This window comes from Chrysochloris asiatica, unplaced genomic scaffold (genome assembly GCF_000296735.1).
Source record: "Chrysochloris asiatica unplaced genomic scaffold, ChrAsi1.0 scaffold00149, whole genome shotgun sequence".
In the NCBI taxonomy this organism is placed as follows: Eukaryota; Metazoa; Chordata; class Mammalia; order Afrosoricida; family Chrysochloridae; genus Chrysochloris; species Chrysochloris asiatica.
In genome coordinates, this window is record NW_006408667.1 from 5,565,371 (window position 1) to 5,572,954 (window position 7,584).

Here is a 7,584-nt window from a genome sequence, read left to right on the forward strand (position 1 = left end):
AAGTGACTGGCTTACAAGTTTTCAAGAGGAAGTTTAGTTTATGAGAGTGTAGGGGAAGGTAAAGTTGCAACTGAAGTTTTTATCTTGGCTAGACAGATTTGGTAAAAAGAGATGGGGATAAGATTCTTATGATTCAATAGTGAGTAATTGTTATAATGACTAATTGTGATTGTCACAACTGTAAAAGTTAGAAGTTTTGTAACAATAAAGGGGGAGTAGTTAATTTTACAGCCCAGAAACTGAGGAAGATAGGACCATCAAAGGAGAAGAGCACAAGCAGAATGTGAGACCCTATCCAGAGAAGCAGGGACACCACAGATGGAGGCAGAGATGGTGACATGGAAAGGAGAAGCAGCTGAGGACTCTAGCCTCATAGAAAGAGAGGGACTGTGTGCTGGTGGCCAAGAAGCAGACTTGTAGAATGTGCTCTTTGGTTGTTTAAATTATTATATATGCCTGAGTGTTTTTTTTGTACACTCCCTTCCCCCCAAAAAACAACAAAAACAAAACAAAACAAAAAAACAGAGGGAATGGAAGCAAATACTGTTGAATGATGATGCACAGAGGAGATTGTATTATTGTAATTACATGATGGTATAAAGCTCATGTCCTCCCATGTAAACTCAGATCACAATTAAAAAAAAAAAAAAAAGCCTTCTGGGATGGATGGATGGATGAATGGATGAGAGGATGGTCCTATGGACAGATGGACAGAGAGATAGACTGAAGGACAGATGGATGTTGTTATTAAGTGTCATTGATTCAATTACAACTCATAGTGACCTTGTATAGGGTTTTTGAGGAACAGCAAGTGGGTGTGAACTGGGGACCTTGTGGCTAGCAGCTCAGTATTTATCCAACTGCACCACAGATATATAGGTGGATAGATATTAGCAAGCTATCACTTTAATATAAAATCCTCCAATGATTTCCCCCATTTCAGGGGAGATTTTTATTCTCCAACTTCTCAGAATACCACATCAATATCTTAATATATGACTTATTCATTTTTTTATTATATAGATCTTTACATATGCATTTTATTAAAACTTCCCTGTTATTTCTGTAATGTCAGTATCTGTATCTTATTCATCTTTGTATTCCATATGAGTAGAGTTAAATCATTTTAAAATACAACCAGGATTAAAAAAAACCAAACAGTTAAAGTGAGTAGAGATAAATACTGTTCAATGCTGGTACATGGAGTGAACTGCAATCTGCAATCATTGTAATGAAGCAAAGTCTATGATTTGTTGAATACAAAACTGATGATCTGCTCTCTAAACCTTTACTCAATTTACAATAAAATGTTTTATTTTAAAAAAAATGACTAAAAAAAATGTTTGAGTATCACAAATTATAATTTAAATAACATGAACAAGTTATTTAAGTTTTCTGAGTCTCAGCATTGTCAATAAATTGGAGATAATTATATTCATTTATAAATATCTAATGACATTTGCTGCTAATTTCATCATTATTACTGCTCTAGAGCTCATTTTCTGGGTTGGTTCAATGGAAAGATAGGGATATGAGGATATTTTCAGAAACAAGAAAACAGTTTCATAGATTATGAAACTTGTACACACTACTGAATAAAGTGAAGCTGATAAGGACTTGGCAGAAAGAAAAATGTATGCTGAAAGGTCTGGGAACCCCAGTGCCCTCAAAGAAAATTGTGTAGTGTACAGAACAGAGTTTAAAGAAGAAAGTCTGCATTCTCCTCAGATTTCCAGAATGGATATGTGTGTGTATGTATGTAAGCTTGTTGAAGATCTGATAAAACTATCAAAAGTACATGAAATCAATAGTAAACATTGAGGAACATGAGATATATGGCAATTTAAAACTCTCAAGGGACAATAAAATCCATCCCTACTGCATTCAAGACCAAATTTGCTGCAAAAGAACTCTTAAAGTGTCAAAAAGCAAAGATGTCATCTTAAAGACTAAGGTGTGCCTGACCCAAGTAATGATACCTTCAATTGATTCATATGCACTGAAAGGTGAACAATGAATAAGGAAGACCAAATAATAGTTGATAGTTTTTAAACCACAGAGACAATGCTCTATATCCTCCTTTTGTGAGTAGCAACGGGGATCTTAAAAGCTCACAAGCGGCTATCTAAGATGCAAACCTTGATCTTTCCCAGTATGGAAGAAAACTGAAGACACTTGAAATCAATTAGTCCAATGGAGTAATGGAACATGTGAATATCAGTCTCCATGACGTTGAACCGTAAATCTATGGTGCTTATCTACCATTACAAAATGTTCTGAAAGGGATCACACTAGAAGATCCTGGATAGAATAGGAGAGATTTTTGAACACAATTCAAAATTAATTTTTAAAAAGACCAGTCTCACTGGTCAGAAAGAACCTGGAGGAACCTAAGACTATGGTGCTCAGTAATTTTTTAAAGTCTGGAACTGAACTCACCCTCCTTTGTGGCTCAATTTTCAGGAAAGCAGTAGATAAGTATAGTGTGGGGACAACCACACTAGTGAGGTATGAACACTATGAGATGGTCAGCCATTCAAGATTGAAGAGCAAAAGGACAAAATTTACCTAATAACAAAATTCAGAAGGGTTGGGAAAGAATGTGGAATGGAAATAAAAATAACAGGGAGGACTTGGGATAACTGATGTCACAACATTGAGGGGGTTGCAATCACTGAAATGAAACAAGTATTGTTGTTGTTAGGTATCATCGAGTTGGTACTGAACCATAGCGACCTTATCACAGCAGAATGAAACACTGCCCAATCTTGGGCCAACCCACTACTGTTGCCATGCTTGAGCCCACTGATGCTGCCACTTTACTAATCCATCTCGCTGGGGGTCTTCCTCTTTTTCTCTGACCCTCCATCTTTCTAAAGATGATATCCTTCTCCAGCAATTGGTCCCTCCTGACAATATGTCCGAAGTATGAGAGACGAAGTTTGGCGATCTTGTCCTCCAGGGAGCACTCTGGCTGCACTTCTTCCAACACAGATCTGTTGGTTCTTTTGGCAGCCCATGGCACTTTCAATATTCTCCTCCAACACCATAACTCAAAAGCATCAATTCTTCTACAGTCTTCCTTATTCACTGCCCAGCTTTCACATTTTTTGAAAATACCATGGCTTGGGTCAGGCGCACCTTAGTCCTCAAGCTGACATCTTTGCTCTGCAACCCTTTAAAAAGGTCTTGTGCAGCAGACTTGCCTAATGCAATATGTCGTCTGATTTCTTGACTGCTGCTTCCATGAGTGCTGATAGTTGATCCAAGAAGAATGAAGACTTCAAAGTTATTAAAGTTGAAGAAGTCTTTGAAATTGTCAAAGACTTCATTTTGCTCAGACCAACCATCAACACTCGTGGAAGCAAAAGTCAAGAATCAGACTTGATTGCATTAGGCAAATCTGCCACACAAGAACTTTTTAAAGTGTTGAAGAACAAAGATGTCAGTTTGAGGACTAAAGTGCGTCAGACTCAAGCCATGGTATTTTCAATAGCCTCATATGGATATGAAAGCTGGACAGTGAAGAAGGATGACAGTAGAATAATTGATGCATTCCAGTTATGGTGTTGGAGGAGAATATTGCAAGTACCATGGGCTGCCAGAAGTACAAACAGATCTGTGTTGGAAGAAGTGCAGCCAAAGTGCTCCTTGGAGGCCAGGATGGCCAAACTTCATCTCTCATACTTCAGACATATTATCAGGAGGGATCAGTCTCTGGAGAATGATATTATGTTTGGTAAAGTGGAGGGTTGGAAGACCCCCGGTGAGATGGATTAGTAAAGTGGCAGCATCAGTGGGCTCAAGTGTAGCAACGATTGTGAGATTGGCTTAGGACCAAGTACTGTTTCGTTCTGTTGTACATTGAGTTGCTATGAGTTGTTTGCTATGAGTTGTTACCGACTCGATGGCATATAACAACAACAAGGAGAAGGCAGCCTCAGCTTCTTGGTTGTATCAATCATGCAGTTAGTTGGCCAGGGCCACCCTCTGAAAGGGGGTCCCTACCTTTGGGGCTTAATGTTTTGTGGATTCTGTCTTGAATTTTTTAACAATTTTATCTTTGAAACTGAGTTGTTGTTTTAACTGAAGTCTGAGGGGACGATGGAGCATACATTTGAACTTAGGGACTTGGAACCTCAACTCAGTTTGTCGTCCTGCCTAAATTGCTTACTGCCCCTCCAAATCCCCCATCTCCATCACTCAGTGACTGGATATGGCTGGATATGATGGTGGGGAGAGTTGGTGTCAGGCATTCCAGCTCTGCCTTTCCAGTTGTGGAGCAGATTCCTGGGTCCCTATGAGGATTTACACTTGTCCTGCAAGTATCCCTGTGCCTCAGGGATCACGACTTAAATACAGTTTTACATAAAAGCCCAGTATTTTAATTTACCACTGGGACCCAGAAATTATGATGTTTGTCATAATTGGGGATTTTCAAAGATCACCGTGGAAAGGGTGTAGAAGAAGAACAATGGTGGGGATTGTTGAGAGAGAACATCAGTGAGACATTAGGGGAGGATGGATGGATGACTTGATATAAGGGTGGATAATGGAATTCACATTATGGGAAACATTGTTAAAGACATGGAGATTATGACAATTCAAGTACAACTCAGGCTAAAGTGCAGTAAACTACCATGCTAAACATCATGGCTGATGGCCTATGCTCAGGACACCACACAGAAAGTTGAGTACTTCTTATAAAGTGCTTATTAAGTTTGTTTCCAGGGTGCTTTTTAGTTAGAAGATTTTTACACCAAATTTGAAGCATCTTCTATGGAATATAGCAATAATCTCACAGGATGCCTTGGCAAATAGAGACAAGAGGACGTCAATGGGAAGAAACGTTGAGTGTTTTTGTTAGGAGTTGGTTACAGCAAAAAGGAAAAAGAAAAGGTTTTAGGTCCTATTTTTATATTTACCAACTCTTTCACTGTGATGAAAGGCATTAACTTGAGACTATCTATAAAATAGAGTTGATGGTATTTCCTGCTTTCTGACTGCCCAGAGTTTCTGAAAGTTTCCAAGCAGATAATAAATGTGAAACTGCTTTATAAACGGCTACGTATTTGTTGCTGTTGTTAAGTGTTGTCCAGTCGGCACTCAACCTTACACTACCTGTTTCTTCTAAAGCAACATACCAGAATCTTTTAAATACTGACTACTTTTTACTGTATATCCTTCTTTCCTTGAAAGATGATGTTGTTAGCTGCTGTCAAGTCAGTCGCCAACCATGCGCAACAGAAGATTACGTTTTAATGACTGTGTCTTAGTTATGTAGTCCCTCTATAATAGAAAGACCACAAGTCATTGGCTTTAAAAGAAAAATGTTCTCTCAGTTGAGGAGGCTAAAAGTCTATATTCGGGGTGCCAATTCTAGAGGAAGGATTTCCCTCTCTATTGGCTCTATGGAAAGGTGCTGATCTTTTAACCTTTTGTTTCCTGATTCCTTGGAGATTTCCAAGTGACTTGGATTCAGTTGTTACCCATCTTTGATTTTTAGCTTGTTTGTTTAATCTTTTTTATGTCACCAAAGAAGATGTATCCTATACTAATCCTTCTTCATTAACATGACAAAGACAATCCATTCCTAAATGGGATTAGTAACAGAGGCATGTTATTGTTAGGTGCCCTGCATTTGGTTCCCACTCACAGCAACCCCTATATAGGGTTCCTGAGAGGCTGTAAATCTTTACCGGAGCAAAGAGGTTAGACTTTACAAAACATATATATACTGGAGTCCTGGTGTGGCTCTGTGGGCTAATGCATCAGACTACGAAGTTGTTTGAACTGCAAGGTTGGTGGTTCAAGCTCACCAGCTGCTCCTTGGAAACCCTATACAGGGTTGCTATGGGTCAGCATTGACTCAACCACACTTAACAACAACTATTTATATATATATATTGCTGTTTAGTGCCAACCCATAGTGAACCTCTATAGGGTTTTCAAGGAGCAATTGATGGATTTGAACAGCTGACCTTTTGGTTCAAATGGACCTCGCAGCACCACAGTAGGACTTATATAAATAGTTGATGTGTGCCATTGATTCAGTTCTAACCCATAGTACCCTGTATAGGGTTTTCAAGGAGCAGTTGGTGAGCTTGAACCACCAATCTTGTGGTTCAAACTGACTTTGCAGTACAGTACATTAGCCCACAGCATCACAGAAGGACTCCATATATAAATATGCATTGCTGTGATGTTGGAAGTTATGCCATGGATATTTTAAATACCAGCAGGATCACCCAAGGTGGACAGGTTTCAGCTGAGCTTTCAATCAAAGACAGACTAAGAAGAAGGAGAGATAAACTACTTCCAAATATTTAGTCACTAAAAACCTAATGAATAACAGTGGAACACTGTCAGCACCAGAATAGTGAATATTGAAACTTGATGATGAGCACCAAAATATAATTAGTTATAGTGCCAGAAGATGAGTCCCTCAGGTTGGAAGGCACTCAAAATGCAACTGGGGATGAGCTGCCTCCTCAAAGCAGAGTTGACTGTGATGTTGCAAATGGAGTAAAGTCTGCAGGACCTTCATGTGTTAATGGGGCACAACTCAAAATTAAGAGAAACAGCTGTAAATATCCATTAATAATTGAAACATGGAAGGTACGAAGCACAAATCTAGGAAATTAAAAATTGTCAAGAATTAAATGGAATGTATAAACATTGATATTCTAGGCATTAGTAAGATGAAATGGACTGGCATTGGCCATTTTGAATCTGACATTCACATGGTTTACTATGCCTGTGATGACAAATTGAAAAGGAATGGCATAACATTCATAATCAAAAAGAACATATGAAGATCTGTCTTGAAGTACAACACTGTCTGTGATAGGATAATGTCCATACACATACAAGGAAGACCTTAAATACTATTCAAATTTGTGTACCAAACACTAAAGCCATTGAAGGCAAAATCTAGAGGAAGACCCCCAGCAAGACCCCCTGAAACCTGACAAAGTGGCAGCATCAATGGGTTCAAAGCATGGCAACAATTGTGAGGTTGGCCCAGGATTGGGCAGTGTTTTGTTCTGTTGTGCATAGGGTCGCTATGAGTTGGTACCAACTCGATGACCCCTAACAACAACAACCAACTTCTTTAGTCCAAAATTAATCAAATCTGCAATCAAAGAAGAGGAAAGTGCAATGTAGATACACAGATGTCCAGTGTGGTAATTAGTGAATGTCTTAGAAAATAAACATTAAGGTAAGGAGTCCGTGGGAAGAGAAAAGAAGGTCTTATTTTTCTGAATTTTAGAATTTTTTTCAGTACATGATTCATCTATATTAAAGTGGTTTTCTATTATTGTTTCTTCTTCTTGATCACTCCATTCTGTTTTGGAAGGGTTTAAATACAATTTGACTTGACCCTTTGTAGCCATCTCTTCTCATGTATTCATTGAATGAGCTAATTGCCACACAAGAAAAACTCTAGGCAGTGTAAAAAAAATTACTAATTTTAAGAAATATAACATTTCACTAAATTATAAAGTCAAGGTTTAAGGGAGAAAAAAGAACTACAGACAGAAATCAAGAAACTAAAATTTGAATAAATTTTTTCACAATAGC